Source organism: Felis catus, chromosome B2, assembly GCF_018350175.1.
Source record: "Felis catus isolate Fca126 chromosome B2, F.catus_Fca126_mat1.0, whole genome shotgun sequence".
Classification (NCBI taxonomy): domain Eukaryota; kingdom Metazoa; phylum Chordata; class Mammalia; order Carnivora; family Felidae; genus Felis; species Felis catus.
Genome location: NC_058372.1, coordinates 6,771,801 through 6,787,791, shown reverse-complemented (window position 1 = coordinate 6,787,791; position 15,991 = coordinate 6,771,801).

Below are 15,991 nucleotides of genomic sequence, written 5' to 3'. Positions count from 1 at the left end.
GAAGTCGGACGCTTAACCGACTGAGCCACCCACGTGCCCCTGGAATTATGCGTGAACATGGATGTTCCCCTGGAGGGCTGGGGCACATGGGGATTCTTCTAATGAGAATCTGTGACCTACAGGATGAGCCTCAGCATCTTAGGATGTACTGAGTGGGCCCAAGACAAACTTCTCCATGGGATCTGTCATCAATTTGTCACGTAGTCTTCATGTCACTGCTGCTGATCTGTCCCCGGTTTCTTGGCTGTCCTTTTAGTCTCCATTACCTCTGCACTCTTGGCATACTATCTCCTCAGCTTTCCGTGTTCTTCCTCATCTTAACGCTTGAGGTATTCCTATTTATCCTTTAAGACTTGGCTTGAGTAATTCCTATTCAAGGGTAGCCCTTTCTGACCTACCCAGGCAGACTGCTACATATCCTTCCCTGATCTCCCCACATAGCATGTTCCTACTTGGTGCCAGATGTTTCCCTTCCAGCCTGGACACACCATCTTCAATGCCTGTATTGTCTTCCCTCCAGAGGACCTCAACTGGATTTTGTTTTCTTTCTTTACGTCTATAGTGCCTAGGACCACACCGGTCATATAGTGGGTGCCAAAGAATTGTTTGTTAAGTGATTGAATCTATGCACATTATTTTTAAAAATCAGAGAAAAGTGGTGGCTGGGTGGCTCAGTCGGTTGGGTGTCTGATTCTTGATTTCAGCTCAGTTCTCATGGATCTCATGGTTCGTGGGTTCGAGCCCTGCATCAGGCCCTTTGCTCACAGGCCCTGTGCTGACAGAATCCTGCATGGGATTCTCTCTCTCCTCTTTCTCTGTCCCTTCCCCAAATGCACGCACACATACACGCGCTCTTTCTCTGCCCCTACCCCCTGCTCGCTCTCTCTGCTTCTCTCTCTCCCACACACAATAAATAAATAAACTTAAAAAAGTAATAAAAATAAGAATCAGAGAAAACTGATGTTTACTGCTGGGACTCTACCCTAACTTCTCCTCACAAAGAGTGAAACAGGGAAGAAATTTCACTCACACCCCAGAGTTAGGAGTTGTACGCTCTCTATATCGTTCAAAGCATTAATAGACAAAGAGCCCTACCTGAAATAGATAAATTTGCAAATGATGCGATTTCAGAATTCGGTAGGAGAAGGTTTGGGGGGTGATGACCTTTCTTACTTCATTTGTGTTGAGCTTGTGTTGAGCTGTATCTTTCGCTGCCTGGGAAGTCTCTGTCCTCTCTTCCGCGTGGATAGAGTGGAAATTGAGAAAGATTCCTGGAGAATCCTGTAAGGTTACCTGGGTGCGTTGATATGAAGTCTGAGGTACAGCAGATGCCAGCGAGAAGCAGAAGAGTTTTTCAAGAAGAGTTTGGGAGGTTGTCAAAAATAAAACATACCGCCTTCCTCTTAATCCTGAGGGCACCAGCTGCTGAAAATATACATATGCTTAAAAAACATACAATTTCAGGACTTTTAACTTTCAGGATTGTTTTTTTAACCAGAGGCTTGTTTTTGTTTTTGTTTTTATTTTTGTTTTTGTTTTACTCTCTATGTGGTTGTTTGGTCATCCAATTGATGGTGAAAAGCCCAAACAACCAGTTTACAAACTACAATGTTACGTAATGATCTTTTTTTTTTCATTTTTAATCTGAATTGACTAGCTATAGTTTTCTCATCAAGTCACAGGGTTTAGTTAGAGCTTGTGACCCAGTAACAGTGAAATAGCAGGTTTTCACCTTCGAGTCATTGTTTAAAAAATGGGGGGTTGGCGGAATCCATTATAGTCGAGGTTAGGAAATTTACCATGAGATAATTCAATCTGAACATGAATTGTGAGTGAGAAGTTGATTTCCGGGTTTTTCAATAATGGCACAGGAAGTAATCAAACTTGATCAGTGACAAGAAACCTATGAAATGGGCACAGCTAATGGGGCTATTTTGCCCTCAAAAGTTTTTCTGAAAACATAGGGTAATGCTATAAGTGCTGAATTTCCCCACCTGTAGCAAAAACGTTTCCTTAGGGCAGAGTCGACGTGAATAGAAACCACAGTGTGATGAAGAAAAAGTCTGGGATGATTTATGTGTGTGGTCTGGCTTGAAAGTGGGTGGCAGAGGTAAGGGAAAAAAAAATTAATGACCTTTCCAGGGCCCTTTTAGTCCTCTTGTTCTATAGAGAGAGCTGTGTTCCGTGGAAATGGAGTGATAAAATGAGGGCTCAAAAAAAAAAAAAAAAACATAAGAGGGATTATTATTAAAATGTTCTCAGAGATGTGGACAAAGAAAGTGAGACTCAGCGGCGTGAGTTCCACTGGAATGATGTTTATCAAGTGTATCGACAGCTGGATGGGACAACAGGGTAAAGAGAGCCAACTTCTAGAAGTATCTGCCAAACCCAACAGTTGGAAAACAACCAAATGAGTAAAACTAATTTGTTTTCTTTAACAAACGTTTGCCTATTGCTTACTGTGCATCTGACACACTTGTGTCTGGTGACTCCCAACTCGTTCAGGATTCTTAACAATCCTACGTGAAAGGCCCTACTCTTAGCCTCATTTTAGTGGGGCACAGGGATGTTGAGTAAGAGGTATGGGGAACACAGACAGCAAGCGGTGAGGCCAGGACTCAAACCCTGGCGGCCTGGCTTCCGCTCTTCACCTCACGGAGAATGAAATTCCCAAGACAGAAAAGGAGTAGGACTTCCTGGGAAGGCACCACGTGAATTGTGCGCAGCATTGGCGTCAGTTGTCTCCAGCGCTGGAGAATTTTCATAAAGTCATATCTTGCCCCTGCGTCTCCTCCAGGGTGCGGGACGTACAGGGAAGAAGGCAGAGAGAAACGGCAGCAGAGTGATCTAGCCAATCTGGCAAGATTGTTCTTGATTGAGAGATTACTTATTAGTGCGGTTGGCTCTTCCAATAGGGCGGAAATGAGGGTTGCTTTAAGCTGCTTTCATGTTTCATGAAGGATTGTTTCTCTGACGTTTTGCTGTTGTCTGAGAATCTGTGAGTGCCCTTCAACCTTTATCTCACCACACGGCCAGGGAAATGAGAGATGATGGCTTACCCTTTAGCAGCATCTGTATGCGATCAAAATACTGCATGACTCTCTCAACAATCTGTTCATAGGACTGTAAAATTCTCTGTCATATAGAACAAGTGTAACTTCCTTCCAAGTCAACTGGAATTAAGGGAGCATTTTCTGCGGACACGTGAGGAGGAAATCCATACGATTCCACCAGCGTTATCCAGGGTACCACCTAAGTCCTTGGTGGCCGACCCGGGCACCCTTCTTCCTTGTCCTCTGGTAGCTGAGCTGACATTTTATACGTGAATTTTGGGAAACTGCACTGACAAACTTAACATATGATTGACTCTGCTTCAGGGCCTCCCTTGCTCCCAAGGGACGGTTGGCTATCTGGCTGCTGTCATCTCAGGCGGGGCTCTGGGGTGTCACATTTTGAGCCATTCTGGTCTGTAGAGTCAGCTGGCCTTGCACTCAGCAATGCCAAGGGTTGGTCTTTCTTGTTCGTTGTCCTTGTAGATACTTCAGCTTTTAGAGCAGCAACTTACTGGACACATCATTTAGCACAGCCAGTGGCAAGAGAGATGGCCAGCTCTGCAAATGGGCATCTCCACTCCTGCTGCAAAGTCAACATGATTTCTCAAGGCAGAGGACCAGGCCTTGAAAAGGAAGATGCCTGCTGTCATTTGCTCTAGGTAGAGACTACAAGGGAAAGTCTGTGTCTTTGACTCTCTATGAAGGTAGACTTCCTGGAGGTCCGGTTACCGGGACAGTCTCTAGCCTGGATTGGATTGAGCCCTACCCTGCCATGGGTGAGGTAAATCATATGTTCTAAGGGAGGAGTGACTGCATACTAAGTCGTATGGCATGTCAGGGTGTGTGTGCGTGTGTGTGTGTGTGTGTGTGAGTGATAAGTCCCCTCTGGGGACAAGTAAAATATTGCATGCGACTTATCTATTAAGCCCAATGCTTATTACATTTAAGACCTGAATACATATTCATCAAATGCTTGATTCATCTACAAAGCTTGTCGTGCCCTGCTTCCAGATATGGTTTTTGGCCCCAAAGTGTATTAACACACTGAGTGATAATATTTGAGCTGTTTCTTTGGGTCAGACCAATGGTCTGTCTTCCCTCTTCTCTCATTTTAAAAGAAGATATTTAGAGAGTATAAAGGTATAAAGGCAGTCTCTTACTTTTGATTCAGAGAAAATCACACCTTTAAAAATAAGGGTGTTCCAGGAGAGTTAGTTACCCTATATTACCACTCTTTTATGGCTCTGAAGAATTAAACCAAAGGTATCTAAATATAAACCCTTTAGATCACTAAAGATAAAACATTAAAAGACACTAGAAATTTCTATAGATCATTAAAGGTATAATGTTAAAAGACACTAGAAATTTCTAATATTCTCCAATGTCTCTCAGTCTCTTTCTCTTTTTCCTACCCCCCTGTCCCACCTTTCAGAGAGCTTAATAATCTCCTAACTGCATGGTGTAGTGGGTAAAAAGTTATCTTTAGGGCTAACGGATCTGAATTTCCATTCCAATTCTCCCGGTTACTAGCTGTCTGAACTTACTAAGCTGCTTAATCAGAGGCTTGGCTCTTAGATCTGTAAATTTGGTATAGAAAGGATTTCTTAGCACAGATATTACAAGGAACAATAAATGTATGTCTGATAATTCCTCTATATTACTTAGCACATAGAAATGCAATAACTACCAGTTTCCTTTCCCTTTTCAGTTGTAAATGGCAAGTAGAAGCTCCACTCTTTAAAACACTGATGGCCTGAGGCGGCTGGGTGGCTCTGTCAGTTGAGCATCCGACTTTGGCTCAGGTCACGATCTCCCGGTCTGTGAGGTGAGTTCGAGCCCCACATTGGGCTCTGTGCTGACCGCTCAGAGCCTGGAGCCTGCTTCAGATTCTGTGTCTCCCTCTCTTTCTGCCCCTCCTCCGCTAATGCACGCTCTCTCTCTCTCTGTCAAAAATAAATAAACATTAAAATAAGTAAATAAATGAATAAAACACTGACGGCCTGATTTAAACAATATGGAAACCCACCTGGAAAACCTGTCCTAAACAAGAACAAATTCAAAAGACCCAAGGACCAGTGCCGGCCCACTGTTGGCTCTTCCCTCTCACTTGTATTTTCTTATCTTTGATAATTGAGAGACCGTGATCTTTGTCCCTAAGGCAGGAAGTTTGTGTGTCTGTTGTACTGTGCACCCAGTCTGTATGGGATTACTCAGCATCGCTTAAATAAACAAGAACATACCAAACACATCCTCCCCATTGAATGCAGAGCCACCTGAGTCAGAATATCATTTCTTTGTAGCTTGACACACCTTTAGGAAGATCAAATGCTGACCCACCCCCCAGCTGCAAGTCCCTTCATAGAGCTGACTCTTAGGGTGTGGCCATTTTTGGGGGGTCTGAAAGACTTTTGGTTGAGTCAAAACTTCTCATAGGCTGATGAAAGAATTAATGACAATGAATGATCCGACCACAGCTCAGTTACCAGTTGCAAATAGATGTTTTATATATTTGCTAGTATATAATTATTTTAAATTATATTACATAATACGTAATAGGGCAGAATATGTATAATATTATATAGTAACATATATCAAAAAATATGTAGGGGCGCCTGAGTGATTCAATCGGTTAAGCGTCCTACTTGAGTTCAGGTTATGATCTCACGGTTCATGGGTTCAAGTGCCGCATCGGGCTCTGTGCTGACAGCTCAGAGCCTGGAGCCTGCTTCGGTTTCTTTGTCTTTCCCTCTCTCTCTGCTCCTCCCCTGCTCGCACTCTGTCTCTTTCTCTCTAAGAAATAAATAAACTGAGGGTTGATGGGGGTTGAGAGGGAGAGGAGGGTGGATAATGGGCATTGAGGAGAGCACCTGTTGGGTGTTATATGGAAACCAATTTGACGGTAAATTTCATATTAAAAAAAGAAATAAACATTTTTTAAACAAAAGTACATATATTTATGTCTGTCTATATGTTTACACACACACACACACACACACACACACACACACAAATTTTTTGAGTAATATATATCCTGATCAATTGAATGATGATATTAAGAAGATGTCATGTAATACTCTGGTTTGCCAGGATAGTATCTGCCCATACAATGCTTCCCTGTTTCGGAACACAAGTAAGATTTGATTCTTCTCTCTCTTCACCTTTTTTCTTTCAGTCTACCATCACGTTTTGTGGATGCCGTCTTCAAAATGTGTCACGTCAACGTGACCGCCACTTCGGTTGAGGCCGTAACTTGTCACCTAGCATATTGCGGTGCAGCTCCATAGGATTTCTTGCTCCCATTCTTGATTCTCTTCCGTCTATGCTTCCCTTGTAAACATACCTTTTCAAAAGGTAAACCGGTTCCACATAAGCAAGGTACAGGCTAATCGACCTAGGTAAAAGAATTCTCCATCCTCAACCATAAACATGGATCCTCAAATACCTCAACAGGTGGCACGCCCAAAGCAGAGGTGGGACGGAATCCAGTCCTTCCTCAGCATTCCAGGCTGACTCAGCATGCCAGCTGGGACATTGATAATTACAGTCCAGAGGCATTTTAATGCCTCAAAATTATCCTCATGACCACTGGCTGTCACTCCCCATCCTCTCCCTGACCCCTTAGTCTTACACAACACCTAATCTTTCTCCATTTTGTCTCTATAGGTTCTGTCTTCTCTTTTGGACACTTCATGTAAATTGAGTCATATAATATGGGTCTTTGGTGATGGGCTTCTCTCACTTACTGTAGTTTTCAGGGTTCATCCATGTCGTGGTATGTGTCAGTATTTCATTCTTTTTTATCGCCAAATAACATTCCATCACGTAGCTATACCGCATTTTATTTGTCCATTCTGCAGTTGATGGACACTTGGATTGTTTTTACTTTTTAGCTCTTATAAGAATGCTACTATGAACATTTGCATACACATTTTTGTGCGGACAAATGTCTTTATTTCTCTTAGAGGGATATCTAGAAGTAGAATTGGTGGGCCACATGCTAACTTTATATTTTGAGCAATTGCCAATTTCTTCCCAAAGTGACTGCACCATTTTGCATTTCCCCCTGCAATGTTACGAGGGTTCCAATTTCTTCACATCCAATCCAACATTTATTATGGACTCTCTAATGTTCGTAAAGTCATATCTCATTGTGATCCTTGCCTTCTTGTAAGGAAAAATGCATAAATAATTATCCTTCGCTCTGCCGTATGCAGCCCAAGTTGTCATCGATACCAATGGGCTAGTGAGTGAATTCTGCAACAGGCTCAGTCAGAAAAAGACTCCAAGTAGTGGTTGGTGGTTTTCCACCAAAACAATATGTGACATGAAGACCTGAAAAGGACTATATGGAAGCCACTTTATATTTTTGCCTTTCCTTTACAAATATTAAGAAGGAGCTATGCAACAGAGCCTGACGTTCAGATGAGCCCTGGGATTTCTTCTCCATGTATATGCACAATGTCTGACTCTGTGACTTGAAGGAGGCATGTATCTGGGACTGCCATTATGAGAAGAAGGGCTCATCGAAGGACAGAAAGCAGAGCAACTTCTTAAATCCCTGCTCCTTCAGTGTATTCAGTGTAATCTGTAAAGTGTCAGATTTCATGGACCACCGTGAAACACAGCTGCACAGAAGCCAAGCCATCCCAGAGCAAATGTTCATAGCAATAGGCTGGGGTAAAGGCTTCCACTCAAAAATCCTGGTCACGCTCGCACCATGGGTTCCATATTAGGCTAAGATTGATGGTGGTCAATGAGCTGACATGTTGCTCCGCCTAGGGATGGCATCCTATCCACAACTGGCTCCTCTGCCAAAAAGCTAAATTAGCGATGTCCACTTGAATTAGGGCATAATTCAAATATCTCATTGAACCACTACTCAGTGAAATTATCCACTGTTGGTAATTCCTCAGTAAACTCCAGTTCTTTGTGGCTTCAAGAATAACCACCATAGGTGTAGCTCAGTGGATGACTGCAGATGCAGTGAGGACTTTTGCTAGACCATGCTGGAATGTTTCTCAGCATCTAGGTGCCTCACTTACTAGACCCATATTTGAAATAGACCAACACTCTTTCTCAGTCCATCTTTCCTGTTGACAAGGAATCCACTCAAAATTGTGCCACGAGGGAAGAATATTATAATAATACAACAGAACACTGGTACTGAATTGCATATGGCCAGTCTTCATGGGAACTGAATATGGGAAGACACTAGAATGACTAATTTTATTTCCATGTTTCAGACTGTGTGTTTTACTGTCTCCCTGCTCATTAGAGTTCCGATATTTTCCCTCCACTCTGTATCTTTTGTCTGTCTGTCTGTCCCTCTCCCTCTCTCAATATGCAAGGAGGAAGAGACATTGATCTGTGTGCAGAAAACAAACAAACAAACAAACAAACAAAACCTAAAAGGCAAGAGACCAAAGGAGAGCCAAGTGAAGGATTAACCTGGGGGCAGCGGACACTGAGAAGGAACCCAAGGAGAAGTGAGAACCACTAATCACCTGGTTAGGAGACGGAATGAGCTCTAACAGGGGCAGTTCTGAAGCAAATGCTGTGAGTTTGGAAAGCCTACAGGACAGTCTTTTTCCACATAGCCTGCTATGTGTCACCAAGCCAGGAGCAAGTTCTGAACGGGACTAATCTAACCTGAGAAATGCATTCTCACGGTTTAGAGTTGACATTACTATTTAGGCATAAGTATTCTCTAGCCTTTAAGAAATCACCGGATGTCACTTCTAAGTAATTGTAGTGGAAATACATGACGCCCCCCCCTTAACTTTTATGAAAGTATGAGACTTTCCTGCAGCATAAAAAGATATTGCTTCTTTAAGCTGGAAATGAGATAGATTTAACCTAAATGAATAAATATATCTTTGCAGTTTTATTCGATGTTAAGATTCTATATGAGACAGAACTAAACGCTTTATTCAGAATCAGAGCTGTTCTTGAGGGGTGAATTCACTCAAGATATGCATTAATACTCTAGAAACACATTGCCTGTCACTTCTTACTGCTTGCTGCTTAATTAAAAGGGATGTCAGACACTTCTGAAAAGGCTCTGGTAAATTGTCAAATTCAACAAAAGAAAGAAAATTTTAGTTAAAAGCACCTTATGTAAATTATGCCTTCCCCCAGCCCAATTTCCTTTCTTCTTCTAACCACAGTTACCGTCATTTTAGGTGACTTTTGTCTGGCATTTAAAAATGAAATGTGATTCTCTTATTCACTCCTTGGCAACATTCCCTGAAATATTCTGTTAAGTGTTTTCAATTATATCCCAACCCCAATAGAATTTCAGTAAGAGGTTTTAAACAGATATTTTATCTAGTACATTATGTTTTTCAGTTTGTATGATATTTATGTTGCAATAAATATAGAAAAATTAGGCAACGCTGAAAAATCTTATTGCTTGAAATCAATACATTTGTATATGGTTGAACACACCTTCTGAAAAATTAGAGATTTTAAGAGGTCATTTCAAACCTTTGCATTAGAAATACCATCAAGGGAGCTCCTGGGTGGCTCAGTTGGTTAAGCATCCAACTCTTGATTTTGGCTCAGGTCATGGTCTCACAGTTTGTGAGACCCAGCCCTACATCAGGCTCCACACTGGGTGTGGAGCCTGCTTAAGATTCTCTCTCTCCTTTCTTCTGCCCTCCCCCACTTGCACTCTTGTTCTCTCTCTCAAACAAAAAAAAAAAAAAAAAGAAAAAGAAAAGAAAAAGAAAAAGAAAAAGAAAGAAATACCATCAAATTTGCAAGCAAATAATTGTTAAAAAATTAAAATTAAAATTATCTCTATAATAACTGGACTGATTATTTGGTTGCATACAGTTGCTTAGAGTCACATAGAAAATCGTTTGCTTATTGAAATTTAACTTGTTAAACGTATAAGTAAAAAAAAAATTTTTTTCTTACGTAATTGGGGCCCAGTGTTATTTGGTGGAAAGTACAATAGGATAAGAAAGAGAACTGTTGGGTTCTGGGCAGGCTTCACAATTTCCCCAGATCTGCAGCCTTCCGCAGAGTAATTAAACATCCCATACTTCAATTTCTCCATCTTTTAATGCTTCTTTTTATTTTTAAGGTTTATTTATTTTGAGAGAGAGAGAGTAGGGGCAGAGAGAGAGGGGAGAGAGAACCCCAGGCAGTCTCTGCACTGTTAGCATATGGGGCCCAAAGTGAGGCCCCAACTCACGAACCGTGAGATCATGACCTGAGCCAAAAGCAAGAGTCAGTCGCTTAACCGACTGAGCCACCCAGGCACCTTTCTCTACCTTTTAAATGGGGATAATAAGATGTGTCCTGCCAACCCCATAGGAATGTGGTGATATTTCAATAAGAAAATGGCTGCCCGCAGCTTTGTAAACTGTAATATGCTGCATATAGACAGGCATCATCGTCAATTTCTCTTCCACTGTTGGCACATCCATAGCCACTCTTGAACAATTGATGGGTTAAAAGCAGGTCACCATTTAACTTTGCCCAGCTCTCTTGGTGATTTAGGTAAACAAAAGAGAGCCGTACAAGAGTCCAATCTGGTTGGCTGTGACACATTTAATTTGTTGTCATCTTTTGCCGATTTTGTAACATGTTTCAAGATTTATGACCTAAGACTTCAGGAAGTAAAACAAGTGGGAAATGAAAACAAAAGGCTGATAAAAGAAATCTAAGAGAGAATTCATGATAGCTAGCATGAAATGAATTATGAAAGTGAAGGTTTTTGAAGTTGCATATCTATTTTAATGATCAATGAGCTATTGATAGTATTAGGGCATATTAGAGGATATTTAACAGAAATATAAAGTGAAAATTATAAATGAATTTCTAGATATTAAAATCAAGAATTTACAAACTCTTACTGTAATTTGGAAAAACAAAAATTGTCCAAACAAGTCAACCCTTATCAAATTTTCACTTTAATAAATTAACTAGACTGGGAGTATTATTCCTGGGAAAACACCCTGCTTGATTAATTAAAAAAAAAAAAGTAAAATCCTTTGTCATTTGCCATCAGGGTAAATGCTGTAATAAGTAATTGTTCTCTGAGTAGCAGCTCCTCCAAAGTGTCATTTCATTCTTTTTTTACATGTTTCACAAATTTGAATATTCCCAAAAGACAGTAGTATGCCTTCAGCATGAATAAGATGATTATAGGATGACAGAATTTTTCTTGAGAGCCATTTCACGAGTCATTATATATCCTTTGCCAACTTGCAGTTGGATGCCAGATGCATTAGGCTATGAGACTGCTATTTAAAATAAAACAGAGTAGGATAATTATGGCAATTGACCAGTTGCAAACTGAAAAGTCTGCATGTTATGTTTTAAAAAATTTATTTCCGCATCCAAGAGTAGGCGACTTAAGCTTAATGGCTATGCCCATTGACTTTTCAGTTCTTCTGCATGTCTCTTATTGATTTTCAGGTTATGAAGATTAGGTGGCCGGCATGCAATATTCACTTTCAATCCTGCGTAAGTCTCAATAATCAGGCCACAAACAATCTTCCCCCCCAACTGGCTATAATAAACACAAATCTAATAGTTATAATTTTCTGCTGTCTCATATCAATGGAGACATTTTTTTTTAGATACAGGCATACCTCCTTTTATTGCATTTTGATTTATTGTGCTTCACAGATATTGTTTGGTTTTTTTTTTTTTTTTTTTTTTTTGTAATTGAAGGTTTCTGGCAACCCTGATTGAACACATCTGTCAGCACCATTTTTCCAACAGCATTTGCTTGCTTTGTGTCTCTGTGTCACATTTTGGTAATTCTCACAATATCTCAAACTTTTTAATTGTTATTATATTATTTATGGTGATCTGTGATCAGTGATTTTGATGTTACTATTATAATGGGGGGGGCACAAACTGTGCCCATATAAGATAGCGAATGTCATCAATAAATGTGTATCTTTTGACTGTTCCATTTCCTGTCTGACTGTTTTCCTATCTCTCTCCCTCTCCTCAGGCTTCTCTATTCCCCGAGAAACAACAATATTGAAATTAGGCCAGTTAATAACCCTACAATGACCTCTTAGTGTTCAAGTGAAAGGAAAAGTTGCATTATCTCTCACTTTGGATAAAAGCTTGAAATGATTAAGCTCAGTGAGGAAGGCATGTTGAAAGCCAAGACAGGCTGAAAGCAAGGACTCTTGTGCCAAACAGTTGGCCAAGTGGTGAACGCGGAGGAGTTTTGAAGAAAATTAGAAGTGCTACTCCCATGAATACACAAATGATAAGAAAGTGAAACAGCCTTATTGCTGATACGGAGAAAGCTGGAGTGGTCTGGATAGAAGATCAAACCAGTCACAACATTCCCTTAAGCCAAAGCCTGATCCAGAGCAAGGCCCTGCCTCTCTTCAATTCTGTGAAGGCTGAGAGAGGTGAGGAAGTTACAGAAGGAAAGTCTGAAGCCAGCAGAAGTTGGTTCATGAGGTTTAAGGAAAGAAGCCATGTTCATATCAGAAAAGTGCACGGTGAAGCAACAAATCCTGATGGAGAGGCTGCCGAAAGTTCTCCAGAAGATCCAGCTGAGGTAGTTAATGAAGGTGGATACACTAAACAACAGAGTTTCAAGGTAGAGGAAACCAGTCTTATACTGGAAAGAGATGCCATCTAGGACTTTGATAGCTAGAGAGAAGTCAATGCCTGACTTCAACGATTCAAAGGACGGACTGACTCTCTTGTTAGAATCTAATGCAGCTGGTGACTTTGAGCTGAAGCCAATGCTAAATTACCAGTCCCAAAGTCCTACACCCCTTAAGAATGATGCTAAATCCACTCTGCCTGTTCTCTATAAATGGAACAACAAAACATGGCTGACAGCACATCTGTTTTTAACATGGTTTCTTGAATATTTTAGGCCCACTGTGGAGATCTACTGCTTAGAACAAAAAATCCTTTCAAAATATTACTGCTCATCGACAATGCACCTGGTCACCCAGGAGCTCTGATGGAGACGGACAGTGAGATGAATGTTATTTTCATGGCTGCTGATACAGCATCCATTCTGCAGCCCATGAACCAAGGAGTCATTTTGATGTTCAAGTTCTTATCATCTAAGAAATCCATTTCATAGTGCTATGGCTGCCATAGTGATCTCTCTGGCGGATCTGAGCAAAGTAAACCGAAAACCATCTGGAAAGGATTCCCTATTCTAGATGCTATGAAGAACATTTGTGATTTATTGGAAGAGGTCGAAATATCAACATGATCAGGACTTTGGAAGAAGTTGATCCCAACCCTCATGGATGACTTTGAGGGACTCAACACTCCAGTAGAGAAAGAGAAAGTAACTGCAGATGTGGTAGAAACAGGAGGGGAACTGAAGTTAGACGTGGAGCCTGAAGATAGGACTGAATGGCGGCCATCTCATGATCAAAATTTAATGGATGAGGAGTTACTTCGGGATGAGCAAAGAAAGTGTCTTTTTTTTTTTAAGATACTATTAGGATTGGTAAAATGACAACAAAGGACTTAGAATAATATATAAACTTAGTTGATCAAGCAGCAGCAGGGTTTTAGAGGATTGACTCCATTTTGAATGAAGTTCTACTGTGGGTAAAATGCTATCAAACAGCATCACGTGCTACAGAGAAATCGTTTGTGAAAGGAAGAAGCGATCAATGTTGCAAACTTTATTGTTGTATTTTAAGAAATTGCCACAGCCACTCAACCTTCAGCAACCACCACCCTGATCAGTCAACAGCCATCAACATGGAGGCAAGACCCTCCACCAGCAAGCTCAGATGATGGTTAGCATTTTTTAGCAATGAAGTATTTTTTAAAAAAAAAAATTTAATGTGTATTTACTTTTGAGAGAGAGTTAGAGGGCGAGCAGGGTAGGGGGTAGGGGTGGAAAGAGAGGGAGTCACAGAATCTGAAGCAGGTTCCAGGCTCTGAGCTGTCAGCACAGAGCCCAACGTGGGGCTTGAACTCAGGAACCACGAGATCATGACCCGAGCTGAAGTCAGATGCTTACCTGACTGAGCTATCCAGGCACCCCTACGTATTTTTTAATTAAGGTATGTACACTGTTTTGTTTTTTTTTTTGACATAATGCTATTACACATTAACAGACTATAGTACAGTGTCAATAAACTTTTATTTGTACTGAGAAGCCAAAAACTTCATTTGACTCACTTAGTGCATTGTTTTATTGTTGTGGTCTAACACCAAACCTACAGTATCTTTGGGGTATGCCTAAGTCTTTAAAAACTATGCCTGAGGAAACGCTGCTCTTTGGGGTAAAAAAAAATCTTTGACTGATGTGCATTTAGTGTTCAAACTGTCCATAGACACAAACATTTTAGAGCTTTGAGCAGTAAAATGGGACGACCAGATGACGATGGATGTACATTAATTATTTTTGTCAATGAACAAAAAATGAAGGAGAGAGTTATGTTATGGTGCTATATAGCCTGACTGCTAAATTTGCTTGAAAGTGGAAAAAGAAGAATGTTGTTGATTATTTATTTATTTATTTATTTTCCCATGACTCCTGAGCTGCCCAGCTAGATCGCTTAAGTTTGGTGTTAGAGGGGATCCGGCAAAACATGAAGATTCTATTTCTTCAGAAGGTATTTATTCAGCAAATAAATACCTGGACAACGCAAGGGAGGAGTTGCTGGGCACGGATCAGCCTAGGGGAAGGACATGAGATTGATATATTGGAGGAAGTAAAAGACGGCCAACGTGGCTAAAGTAAATAAGGGGGAGAGGGTCATAAGATGTGGTCAGGGGGCATTAGGATTAGTCTATTTGTGGGAAATACATTCTTTTTCATTTTAAAAGTATAAGTAAAAATACAGTTAAAAAAAAAATCCATGCAACCAACAACTCATGCCATCACTGGGATATTCCCAGCAGGCCTTGACTCGTTAGCCAGACATAACCAGAAGACGAAGGCAACCATTGTCTTAGCCTTCACCTAGACACAACTGTGCTGGACGATTTGTGAAATTAAAGGCAAGGAAGCTCATCTGATCTGCAGGCTGAAGATGTTGCAAAAATTCTGACATGAAGAGACATTTGAAATTTTATGTACTTTAATATAGGGGGAATAAGTGGTATCTAGAAATTCTGAGGAAGATTTGGTTCTTAAGGAGAATTTACTGCATTCATCTAGATAATTTTCTGTATTAGAAACAAATGTGAGCCATCAGTCTGTTCAACGCCCTCTGCCCCCCAGATCATTCTCTTAGGTAAAACAGGCTTCTGTTGGCAAATATGGCATCATATTTGTCAAATATTCTGGAGTAGTAAATGTTGCCAAACAACCTTTAGAATAAATATTTTTACTCTAGGGAAGCCTGGGTGGCTCAGTCGGTTAAGCGTCTGACTTCGGCTCAGGTCATGGTCTCGCGGTTCATGGGTTCGAGCCCCACATTGGGCTCCGTGCTGACAGCTCAGAGCCTGGAGCCTGCTTCGGATTCTGTGTGTGTGTCTCTCTCTCTGCCCTTCCTCCGCTCATGCTCTGTCTCTCTCTCTCTCTGTCTCTCAAAAATAAATAAACATTAAATATGTATATATATATTTTTATTCTAGACCTTGAGAGTTGAGTGAAACCCTTTGAAATTGTACGTATAATTCTGTATATGCCTATGTATGTATGAGTATGTAGGTGTGTATGCTTATGTATATATAGATATGTATGAGTATGTACGTATGCGAGTGTGTATTATGTACAATTTTGTATATGCTTGTGTATGTACGTGTGTAAGACAGCAGAGTACGGGATGCTATTGAGTCAGGAGGATTCTGGCACCGGCTACCCAGGTTTCAGTCCCAGCTCTACCCCTGATTAGCATATGCTCTTTAACCTCTTTCCCTTCATTTGAGAAATGCATGTAATCGTATCACCCACCTGATAGGACTGTTTTCATGCTCAGATGATTCAAGCATATGGTACCGTGCCTGGAAACATAATC